Source organism: Pelophylax lessonae, assembly GCF_965119305.1.
Source record: "Pelophylax lessonae genome assembly, chromosome: 3".
In the NCBI taxonomy this organism is placed as follows: domain Eukaryota; kingdom Metazoa; phylum Chordata; class Amphibia; order Anura; family Ranidae; genus Pelophylax; species Pelophylax lessonae.
The window spans coordinates 401974471-401986523 of record NC_138770.1 but is presented as its reverse complement, the minus strand read 5'-3'; positions in this window follow the sequence as shown (position 1 = coordinate 401986523).

The following is a 12053-nucleotide window of genomic DNA, read 5'->3' as shown; positions in this document are numbered from 1 at the left end:
TTTCTTCAGAATCACATGCACAATGTAAAAAGGGACCATGGAAATGAGTGTATTGAGATGAATTGATATGAATGGCTGCTAAGCACTACCATAGTCTACTTACCAGGGCTTTTTTCAGCGGGAACGCGGGGGAACGCAGTTTCGGCACCTCCAGTCTGAATGTATGCAATGGCAAAGGAATGCTGGGATCAGTGGGGTGAGCTGAATGGCCTATTGATGCTGGCTGCTGGGGGATATATTGTTGCTTGGGTGAATCTATTGTTGCTGGAGGGCATTTTGTTGTGGGGGGTATATTGTTGCAGGGGAGGATTTATTCGGTGGGGGGGGGGGGGGCGATCGTTGCAGGGGAGGATTTATTGTTGTTGGGGGGCTATTGTTGCTGATTGCAGGGGATCTATTTTACTGCTTTTCTAGTTTTCTAGTTATCATTAACAAATTCTATACAAATTAACTAGAACCACAACATGATACTTGGATCTGTATTCTCTAAAAGGGGGTGTACTGGGATTTGGGTAGAGGGTGGAACCAAAGGACAGCATTCGGAGGTGGGTAGGGGGTGTAGATAAGGGGTGACTCGGAAAAGAGGGGAGTACCTGCACCTATTCTCTGAGAGAAAAAGCCCTGCTACTTACAGCTCCAAAGTATTTAAAGCAAAGTGCTCCAATGATATGCCTGTAAAACATTTATAAATATTCGCCTCTCCTGCTGACTGCACTTCCTAACACCACTCCATTCAAGAGAATTCTTCCTCTGAAGTATATTGACAACTGACACTTCCAGAAGTGTCAATTCTCATTTTTCCCTTGCTGCACCCAGTGGTTCCTTCCTTCGACCTTCAAGATTGCTTTCTGGGTATTTTTATTTGTTTGATAGTTTTAGGTTTAAAAGGAATGAGAATTACAATGATTCTGTTATTAGACTATATATCCTATTTTTGTACCCTGATAATAAGCGATTTGTAATACCATGCTTGATATACAATGTTCTTTTTTACCACCATTTTGTCCCAAATAAAAAGTTTGTAAACAAAAATAAAATGAATGAGAATTTCAAACTACACATACAAGTTCAAGTCCTCTCTGTTGCTATCCCCACTTGCTGTCAGTAAACCACCAAATTATATTTGCCAGGTTTTTAGTTGGCTTATCCAGTTGCTCACTTATAGTGGTGACATTCACATGTGCAGATGAAATAGTGTACACTTAGAGTTGTGTTGGAGCAGTCACGTTCATTTCTATGTTGCACTTAGAAAAAATGTACCTATGTTGCCAGATACATTAAATATTAACATTACAGAGTGGAAAAAATGATGGAATCATTTATACAAATATACAGTTCTTGGCCCCATTATTATTATTTTTCAAGTACAGCAAGCTAACATGTACAGTAAAATTATGAAATGACAGCAAGCTACAAAAGTGCTGGAAATAATGATTGTAATAAGTATTAAAAAATGAACTGTCATGAAATTTCTTGTAGAGGCAATTACAGATGACATGAAATCGGAGATGGCCTTTATATTTTATTTCTTTAATCTCAATTCATTGACACATTTATAAGGCTGAAAAAAAGGTAAGTTTATTTTAATTTAACATTTTCATCTTAGGATGAAAGTTTGTTCGCTGGTAGCTGATGTTTGAGTGCTCACTGACAGGGTTGTCACTTTATACATCTTAAGGCCCCTTTACACGTATGCATTATAACACACATGTTGTGTTGCATCAAAACATGCCACCCTTTTGTTTCCTATGGTTTCTGTTCATATACTGTATATTGTATGCATTGAGAAGTGTTGTGGAAAAAAAAGTTCTAATATTGTTTTTCACCTGTGCACCCAGGGACCCATAGAAATCAATAGGAGTATTTAAAAATGCATGGCACATGCAGAGTTACTATGATTTGCCACTGAGCACCCAATTCTATTAAACCAGGGAACCTTTTTTCTGCCAAGGGTCATTTGGGTAATTATAAAATCCTTCGGGGGCCGTACAAAATTATCAACTCAAAAATGTGCCTGTTATATTTGGTCAAACATTTAATTAACTCACCCCTAAAGTGATGGCTGCAACTGCTTCTGTTTGGTGAGGTGTGTGATGTTAGCTGGTATTGATGATGTTGCTACTTGCAACTGGTTTTCCAGGTTTGCGTCGATCAGTCTGGAGCGCAGTCGACTCTTTGTATTGGTAAGTTTTGAAAAACACGGCTGATGGGTACTGCTGGTTGGTACTGCTGGTGGGTATAGCTGGCTGGCACTGCTGGCTCAGGCTGGTACTGCTGGCTTGTACTGCGCTGTGGGTACTGCTGGCTGGTACTGCTCTGGGTACTGCTGGCTGATACTGCTGTAGGTACTGCTGACTCAGGCTGGTATTGCTGATTTAGGCTGGTACTGTGCTGTAGGTACTGCTGGCGGGTACTGCTGGCTCAGGCTGATACTGCTGGCTGGTATTGCTGTGGGTACTGCTGGCTCAGGCTGGTACTGCTGGATGGTTCTGCTGTGGGTACTGCTGACTCTGGCTGGTACTGCTGGTTCTGCTGTGGGTACTGCCGGCTATGGCTGGTACTGCTGGTTCTGCTGTGTGTATAGCTGGCTTTGGCTAGTACTGCTGGTTCTGGCTGGTACTGCTATGGGTACTGCGGGTTCTGCTGTGGGTACTGCTGGCTCTGGCTGGTACTGCTGTGAGTACTGCTGGCTCTGGCTGGTACTGCTGTGAGTACTGCTGGCTCTGGCTGGTACTGTTGTGAGTACTGCTGGCTCTGGCTGGTACTGCAGCCTCTGGCTGGTACTGCTGTGTGTGCTGCTGGTGGAAAATGCTGGCTAGGAGAAGTGTAGCGTGCAGCGGCGCTGCGCTGGAGGCAGAGGCGATGTCTGTATTGATCACAGGCAGAGTGCATTTGATATCACTCCGCCTGTGACTCAGACTGTCAGAACGGAACCGGAACTATACAGGAAGCATCGACTCCATTCTGACAGATCAGCTGAGACACAGACTCAGCTGCATGGGGGGCCGGACCAGATGACTTTGCGGGCCGCATACGGCCCTCGGGCCATAGGTTCCCCACCCCTGTATTAAACAAACAACTAAAACACATGTAAATGCATAAAAACATGAAGGCTTCGTTTCCACCAGTGCGACTTGTCATGCGACTTTGGACGCATGACAAGTCACAACCTATTAATTTCAATGGAACCCATTCCCATCTATGCGACTTAAAGTTGCAGCGACGTTGGAAAGGTACCTGCACTACTTTGATGCAACTTTGAGTCAGAGAGTGTAAAGTCAGATCAAAATTGCACTCAAAGTGGAATCAAAGTCGCACTTCAAAGTTACACTGTAAATCGCGCGACTTTGGCGTCGCACTAGTGGAAACGTAGCCTTATTGAAAAATGCATGAATACAGAAGCATGTATTGTAGATGGGAAGCCAGCCTAAGGTCCTTTTTACACTAACTGAATCCTACATGTGTTTTGAGTATCAACTAATTTTATCACACATATTCACACTTTATGAATTGATTGAGTATTGGATAATTTACGAGACTACACGGGAGAAACACTGCTCAATTTTTTTATGGTCTAGTTAGCGCAGTGTATTTAGCTTATACACAAGTCAGAGCACATAGCTATCCTCAGAACAAACTTTTGTTGGCACTTTTCTGGGGTGTTTATATTTTTAAACAATTTCAGCTTTGGAAGGTTTTACCCCCCCCCCTAATGACCAGGCCATTTTTTTGCGATACGGAAAATAGAATTGCGCGGTTGTATGGTGCTGTACCAAAAAAAAACTTAATGTCCTTTTTTTCACAGAAATGGTGGTATTTGATCATCTCTGCATTTTTTATTTTTTGCACTATAAACAAAAAAAGAACTACAATTTTGAAAAAAAAAAAAAAAAAAAACAATATTTTTAACTTTCTGCTATAAAACATATCCAATAAAAAAAATTTGAAAATCAAATTTTTTCATTAATTTATGTCAGTATGTATTCTGATACATATTGATTGGTTATAGCATCTACAAACTATGGGATAGATTTATGGATTTTTTAATTTTTATGGTTTTTACTAGTAATGGCAATCAGCGATATTTAGCGGGACTGCGACATTGTGGCGGACATATCTGACACTAAAGCCCCGTACACACGTACCGATCGTTGGCCGAACGATCGGCCGTCTTTTGTCCGAGGGCTGTCTTGTCTGTTGAAAACTGCAAAAGACTGCACACGAATTTTGTCGGCCAACAACAGCCGACTGCAGAAGTGATGTCATGTGATGGTTAACTTTCCGTGTGTTTTTTCTTTTCTGAGCATGCCCAGTCTTGCAAATCTGCTGTCTGTCGGCCGAATTCTGTACTGACTGGCGAACAATCGGCCGTTCTGGTGTTGGCCAACAAAAATTTTAATGCTTGCACGACAGATTCTTTTCGGCCAAAAGTGCGCTGTCGGCTGTCGGAAGCATCATACTAACAAGCCGAAAATCGGCCGATCGTTCGGCGGCCGAACATTTTTGGCTGACAATCGGTACGTGTGTATGGGCCTTTAGTGACAGTCTTTAGGGATCAGTGATGTCAATACAGTGATCAGTGCTGAAAAAAATGCACTGTTACTATACACTGGCAGGGAAGGGGTTAACACCAGGAGTGATCAAGGGGTTAACTGTGCTCCTAGGGAGTGCTTTCTAACTGTAGGGGGAGTGGATGCACTAGAGTAAAAGAGAGATCTAGCTGAAAGATCTCCCTCTTCCTCTGGGACAGAACAGGGGTCTGCCTTGTTTACACAAGCAGACCACCATTCAGTAATTCCACTGAACGATCGATGGGTCCTAGTGGCCATCGCTGCCACCAGACTCACTGATTGGCTCCCGCTGTGTCCAATCATCTCCTGCACAAAATCATGTACATGTATGTGATTTTGTGCAGCCAGGGCGCCCTGCGGCAGGCTGTCCGGAATTGGTAATGTTTTTTTTTTTTTTTTTTAATGCATCTAGGTAATAGCATCTGTACTATAGAGAACATTAACACAACAAGAATGAACCACTTGCCGACTGCTCACAGTAATCTTACTGCGGCAGTGCGGCAGTGCGGCTCCCCTGGGTCCAGCGGCGTAGACCTACGTCGCTGGACTCCTAGTGATTCTAGCGGTGCGCGGGCGCCGCCGGAGGCACGCTCCCACCATGTTTAGATTCAGCGGGAGTCAGGCCGGAGGAGGAGAGGCGGCGATTGCCGCCTCTCTTCCCCGATCATCGGGGAAACTGTGAGAAGACCCGCCTGCTTATGTAAACAAAGCAGGCGGATCTTCTCAGTGACAGACAGGAGGAGATCACAGAATTCAGCATAGCTGAACCTGCGATCTCTGTCTCTGTCATAGAACCCCCCCCACACACACGTCAGTAAGCATGAGGCATACATTTAACCCATTGATCACCCATAGGGTTAACCCCTTCCCTGCCAGTGTCATATTACAGTAACAGTGCATATTTTTAGCACTGATTACTGTAGTAATGTCACTGGTCCCCCCCCAAGTGTAAAAAATGTCAGTTAGCGGTCTGATCTGTCAGCTGCAAGGTCGCAGTCTCGCAAAAAATCACAGATCGTCGCCATTACTAGTAAAAAAAAAACAATAAAAATGACAAATCTTTCCCGTAGTTGTTAAACGCGATAACTTTTGCGCAAACCAATCAAAATACGCTTATTGCAAATTTTTTTTACCAAAAATATGTAGAAGAAAACAAACTGGCCTAAAATGTTAAAAAATGTTGATTTTTTTAAAATTTTTTTTGGGGAATGTTATATAGCAGAATGTGAAAAATATTGTTTTTTTTTTTTTTTTCAAAATTGTCGCTCTTTTTTTGTTTAAAGCGCAAAAATTAAAAATCACACAGGTGATTAAAAACCAACAAAAGAAAGCTCTATTTGTGGGAAAAAAAGTATGTAAATTTTGTTTGGGTACAGCATCGCACGACTGCGCAATTGTCAATTAAAGTAACGCAGTGCCGAATCGCAAAATAGGGCCTGGTCAGGAAGGGCCTCTGACTAACACTGTTGGCAAAAATTACCAACATTTAAGGAGGAAGTAACCCCTGAGTACCAACAAGTAAAAAACACACATACTGACCACCAATATTTCAAAGAGCACTTGTTATGGACTACCAATGTAAGGGGGCACCTACTCCTAAGTACTTACATTGCAAGCTGTTTTGTGCTTTACATTGTTCTGACTCTTGTATATACACTATGTTGTACATTACATAGTCCTGATTGATACGCGCTTTACACTACATATTCCCGACTGATGCACTCATTCATTATATAGTCCGGAGTGCTGTACTATATATATGTAGTGTATGTTACATGGTCCTGACCACTGCACTCCATATGCTATGTTGAACTTTACATATTCCTGACAGCTATGAACTGTGTGCTTTGTTGTATCTTACATACCTGTAACCTATCTACCTGTAACCTACCTGTAACCTAATCACTGTAACCTATACTTTATGTATGTTACATATTCCTGACATTCGCTGATGTGTGCTGTGAGTCTATTAGTTGTAGCAAAGTAATAAAGCTGTAACTTTAAACTAAGAGAAAACTATGCCATGTGTGCACGGAGTATACAGCAAACAGGCTGTCTAAAAATCAAATAAAGTTGCGCTAAATATCAAAAATATCTAAAAAAAAAATATGAAAAAAAAAACCAATATAAATGAATAAACTTGCTATAAGTCCAATCACACCTATGTGTGCACCATCAGTGAAGTGAATATTTGCTCCAATCCGCTTCTTCTTACAACTGGGTGACTTTAAACACCAAAAGTGAAAATTCCTCCACCAGAGTAAATTGGCCTCTTACCAAAAGATAGGGACCTGTACGGTCAACAACACCCGTGACTTAACCCTGCCAAGGCCCCTTGAGCGCAGAAGACCCACGAATATATATGAGCAGGGCAGAGGCGTAACTAGAACCTTCAGGGCCCCGGTGCAAGAAACCATGAAGGGCCCCCCGGACCCGTGGCCGGGGCCCTTCCCTTCAAGCCTGGGGGGAGCACAGTGGGGGGGGGGGGGAACCAGGGGAGCACACAGGTGCCCAGAGACAGCAGAACACAAGTGAACTGGATAGGAGGAGTGGCAGGGGCAGCATACAGAGGAACCAATCTCCTCCATTTTCTCCTGCAGCTACAGGAGGAAAAAGGAGGACAGTGATTTCTCTACATGCTGCCCCCACCCCCCTTCTATCCAGGTGTGCAGGGGAGCCACACAGGCCCCCTTGACCATGGGGCCCGGTAGCAATCGCAACCCCTGCAACCCCTGTAGTTACGCCCCTGGAGCAGGGCTTTTTTTAAGCTGGAACTTGCTGGAACTCAGTTCCACCACCTTTTGCTCAGACCCTCTGCTTCCTGTTCATCACTATCACTTGTAAACACAGGGTCGTGGTTGAGTTCCTACACCTTTTTTCTGAGAAAAAATGCCCTAATCCTAAGTGTCTGTATCCACACATCCACCTCCACAGTTTCAAAAGGGTATAGCTCCAGTCATCCTGGTCCTGAATTATGGCCCAATATTTCAGCTTCAAATGTTGCACATATGCTGAAAGTATGGTCAATAATTCCAATGTGCGCGGGGAGCAGGCCGGGTGAAACCAGAAGTGTTTTTATTGAAAAGTTTCTGCAATGACATAAAGCATGACCTAAAGTCTGATAGACAGGATAGCAACTGCTATTATGTTCCCACCAGAAACAAAGTAATAAAGCTGTAACTTTAAACTAAGAGAACTGTGCCACCCATGTGGGCACGGTGTATACAGCAAACAGGCTGTATACACAGCTTTATTTAAGCCACTCCCACTGTCCAGCACAATCTGGCCAAGCCCACTATTCCTTTGCTATGCATGCTACTAAATTATTTCTCTCGATTTTCCCCAGGGCGTCCCGAGTCTTTCATCTTTTCATGTTAATTAGCAAAGAGGATACCCACAGCTGCCCACAGCTAGATGGTGATTCTTTTTCCTAGTAACCAGCGTTTCTGCAGTGCTGAATATGCCTAAGCTCCCTGCTATAGAGTATAATAACCAGCTCATCTGCATGTTGGTTTGCTGTTAGACAGTTGTTAACCACTTACTATCCGCCCACTGTCAAATGACGGCGGAGCGGTGTAGCTATTATCATGGGATGCCATCATATGACGGCGCACCAGAACAGCCTCTCTCACGCGCCTCCAGGGGCGCGCGGAGCGGCGATCGTGACCGTGCCGTGTTGCTAGGACACGCCGCGATCCTGATCTCGGTAAAGAGTCAATGACATGACTCTTTACCCATGTGATCGGCTGTGTCCAATCACAGCCGGTCACATGTAAATGAGGAAGTGCCGTTATTCAGCTCTCCTCGCCTCACACTGTCAGTGTGTGAGGCGAGGAGAGCCGATCAGTATCTCCTCCTCACAGGGGAGACAAATACATGTAATCAGGGCACTGATCATCAGTGCCCTGATCACACAAATTGTAAATATAGTGACAATTAATGCGCAGCATCAGTGCCCACAGTGCCCGCCACCAGTGCCCACAATCAGTGCTCATAGTGCTGCCAGTCAGTGCCCATCAGTGCCTGCTCATCTAGGCACTGATGGACAGTGACTGGCAGCACTATGGGCACTGGTTGTGGGCACTGATGGTGCTGCCCATCAGTGTCAATCAGTGCCACCCATCAGTGCTCATCAGTGCCACCGGTCAGTGCCCATCAGTGCCACCCATCAGTGTTCATCAGTGCTGCCTGTCAGTGCCAATCAGTGCCGCCCGTCAGTGCCGCCTCTCAGTGCCCATCAGTGCCACCTCTCAGTGCCCATCAGTGCCCATCAGTGTTGCCTATCAGTGCTCATCAGTGCTGCCTATCAGTGCCATCTATCAGTGCCCATCAGTGCGGCATATTGATACATCCTCATCAGTGCCACCTCATCAGTGCCCATAAGTGCCACCTCATCAGTGCCCATCAGTGCAGCCTATCAGTGCCCATCAGTGCCGCCTCATCAGCACACATCAGTGAAGGAGAAACATTTATTTATTTTAAAAATTACTCTTACTCTCTTTTTTTTGTAAGAAATAAAAAAACGCCAGAGGTGATTAAATAGAAAAAAGAAAAGCTCTATTTGTGTGAAAAAAATGATAAAAATTTCATATGGGTACAGTGTAGCATGACCGCGCAATTGTCATTCAAAGTGTAACAGTGCTGAAAGCTGAAAATTGGACTGGGCAGGAAGGGGGTGAAAGTGCACTGTAGGCAAGTGGTTAAGCAGCAAAAAACCAACTAACTCTCAAGTGAACCAGCAGTTTTGGCATTAATATTAAAGAAAAAGCCCTCTATAACCCCATTAAAGTTATTTCCAGGATGTGCATATCTAATGGACACTGAATATATTCAGATGGCTGATGTTACGATAGAAAAGTATTGAAGAAAAAAACCTGACCGCTTTTGATAACATACAAAACAGCATAACAGACAGAAGTACATTGGCACAGAGAGATAGTAATAGGCGCTTAGTATATCGGCCTAATTCTTTAAATACTGACACATATACAGTTGTAGCACTACCCTCATGGCAATTGCAGATGAAATGGACCCCCCCCCCCTACTCCTGCAAAGCCAGGCACACTGAATTTTCACAAGCACCAAGAGTCAGAGAACAGTCTGTGGCTTTGCTTTTGTTAATAGGGATAAGAAGTTATGGGGTGTCACTTGACTTCAACAACTTCAGGGACTACTTCCTATATACATCTATATACAGTCTCTTCTCCTCTTTCCTCCTGCACAAACACTTGCTGGCTCCAGCTGAATCACTCTTGTGATGATCTGAGAGACTTCTAGTCAGCCCCTTTAAGTGTAGCTCAGATTTAGTGAAACAGCATGTAACTTCTTCCCTGTGGCTACTGATTCCAGCACCACCCCTTAGGCACTGCCAGCCCATCTGGCTGCAGCTGCCCCTTTCACCAGCCTCCTGGCTGTCTCTACACCAGTTCACCTGACTGGCTTCTCATCAGCCCACCCAGCTGACTCTCAAGAGATCTCTCAAGGAAAGGCCGGAATACTTAACCTCTTGCCGACCGTCGCACGACTATTTACTGCGGCGGTCAGCCCCTCACAGGCAGAGCGACGTAGCACAACGTCGCTAGCCTGTGAGGGTCTCAGGAGCGAGCGCGCGCCGCCGGAGGCGCGCTCCCGCGCAGTCACGGACCCCCCCGCGCGTGTGACTGGCGGACCCGATCGTCCGCCGGTCACTCACGATCGTCGGTGCAGAGGGAGAAAGGCAGGCGGCTGATGTAAACAAGCCGCCTGTCATTCTCCCCTGTGTGGAAATAGTGATCATACGGTTCTACTATGTAGGACCGTTGATCACTGTTCCTACACATCAAGCCACAGCCAATCACAGTTAGAAATCACGTCCCTAGGGACACACATAGCCCCTCCCTTTCAAAAAAGTTAACCCCTTCAATGCCAGTGTAATTTTACAGCATCAGTGCATATTTATAGCACTGATTACTGTAGTAATGTCACTGGTAACCCCAAAAATGTCAGTCAAGGGTCCGATCTGTCCGCCGCAATGTCGCAGTACCGCAAAAAAAATCGCAGATCGCCGCCATTACGCGTTAAAAAAAAACACAACAAAAATTACAAAAATCTTTCCCTTTGTTAGTAAATGCGATAACTTTAGCGCAAACCAATCAAAATACGCTTTTTGCGATTTTTTTTTACCAAACATATGTAGCATAAAACAAATTGGCCGAAAACGTTAAAAAATTTAGATTTTTACATTTTTTGGGGGGGAATTTCATATAAAAAAATGTGAAAAATATTGTTATTTTTGCAAAATTGACGCTCTTTTTTTGTTTATAGCGCATGATCAAAAAAATAGCACAGGTGATCTGTTTGTGGGGGAAAAAATGACGTCAAATTCGTTTAGGTACAGTGTCGCACAACCGCGCAATTGTCCATTAAAGTCACGCAGTGCCGAATCGCAAAATAGGCCCTGGTCAGGAAGGGGGTAAAATCTTCCGGGGCTTAAGTGGTTAAGCACAACGCTGTCTTCAAGGGAGATCGGTTACATGTGGCAGTCTCACCACGGTGTTAGTCACCACAGTATGTCACTACTCTCTCTGTCCTCTCTTGCTCCCATGCCTCTAGGAAAGACTCCCTCCTGTGTGTTTTGGCAGAATCCTTCCAGCACCTGAGCCCCAACCCAAGGCAGGATACCCCCCCACCCCAGACTATGGGGCACCCTTGAGGACCACCGACAGCCTCCTCAACACTGTATCTCCATCTTCTATGCTACTGCCCCTGCAGTCATGGCCCATGTCTACTTATGGAGTTGTCTCAGCCCCCTGCCAGCCCACTGCTGAACCTACACTCACTTCTAGCACACACTAGAGGGGGCTACGCAGTTTTTAGTACTAAGATTGAGTAAAGCATTGACTGGTGTAAATAAAGAATCTGTAAGCTACAGATCAGTAAAAAATAAAATGATTTAAGGGACCGTAGCTAAGAAGGAAAAGAAGGAAACGTAGCTGCAAGAGTAGGAGTACATATGTTTGTAGCTGAAAGCAGTGGTGGGTGGACAGTAGCAAGCAGTGAACAGACACGTCTCCTGACAGTAGATACTTTATTATTTTTGATCTTGCTGCAGTTTTCATTATGTTAATTAACAAATGTAGCACTGACCCCCGAAAGGGCTGCTGGTTTGATCTGGGCCTGCACTCTACCAATAAACCCCACTAACTTGGCTCAATCCCCTTGGCACAGCTGTGATGCAATGCAATACAATACAATGTAAGATAGTACAAAACACCTGTATTGTCACTCCAGGATAATACAACAGCACAATGGATTTCAATATAAACAATTAGAAAGAAACAGTATACATATATATATGTCTATACCTGGGAGCTCCCCCTACTTTATAAGCTATGTGTGAGATCTCACTTTTTGGAGTACTTAGTCCTGGATCTTCTTTTCTTCGCTAGCTAAAGTGGCTCCTTGTGATTTGTAATCCACAGTCTTGGTGAATTAAATTGAAGT